We start from the raw sequence: 919 nt of genomic DNA on the forward strand, positions 1-919 counted from the left end.
GGGTGATGTGCAGGTGACACATGAGTGACACATGGGTGACAGGCAGGTGACAGAGGTGACGTGTGGGTGACATAAGGGTGATACACAGGTGAAACAGGTGACATGGAGGTGACAGGTGGGTGACACAGGTGACGGGTGACACACAACAGGTGGGTGACACAGGTGACCCGCAGGTGACCCGCAGGTGACACAGGCGATGTGCGGGTGACACACAGGTGACATGCGGGTGACACGCGGGTGATGCACGGGTGACGCAGAGGTGACAGGTGGGTGACACACGTGACATGCGGGTGACACACAGGTGACACGTAGGAGACGCATGGGTGACACAGGTGGGTGACACAGGTGATGTGCAGGTGACACAGGTGATGGGTGACACGCGGGTGACGCACAGGTGACAGGTGGGTGACAAAGGTGACACACAGGTGACATGCGGGTGACAAGTGACACGTGGGTGACGCGCGGGTGACATGTGGGTGACTGGTGACACAGGTGACACGCGGGTGACACAGATGGGTGACGGGTGACACACAGGTGACGTGTGGGTGACACGGGGGTGACACAGGTGGGTGACACGGGGGGTGACACGGGTGACACACAGGTGACGTGCGGGTGACGCAGGTGACACGGGTGACACAAGTGACCCGGGTGACACACAGGTGACGTGCGGGGTGACACAGGTGGGTGACACTGGTGACACACAGGTGACACGGGTGACGCACAGGTGACGCGGGTGACACACAGGTGACACGGGGGTGACACAGATGGGTGACACAGGTGACGCGGGTGACACAGGGGTGACACTGGTGACACGCGGGTGACGCACGGGTGACACACTGGTGACACGGGGGTGATGCAGGTGACACGTGGGTGACACAAGTGACCCGGGTGACACACAGGTGATGTGCAGGTGACACAC

The sequence above is a fragment of the Tinamus guttatus genome, unplaced genomic scaffold (genome assembly GCF_059628265.1).
Source record: "Tinamus guttatus ecotype Peru unplaced genomic scaffold, ASM5962826v1 Tinamus_guttatus_pri_ptg000964l, whole genome shotgun sequence".
Lineage (NCBI taxonomy): Eukaryota > Metazoa > Chordata > Aves > Tinamiformes > Tinamidae > Tinamus > Tinamus guttatus.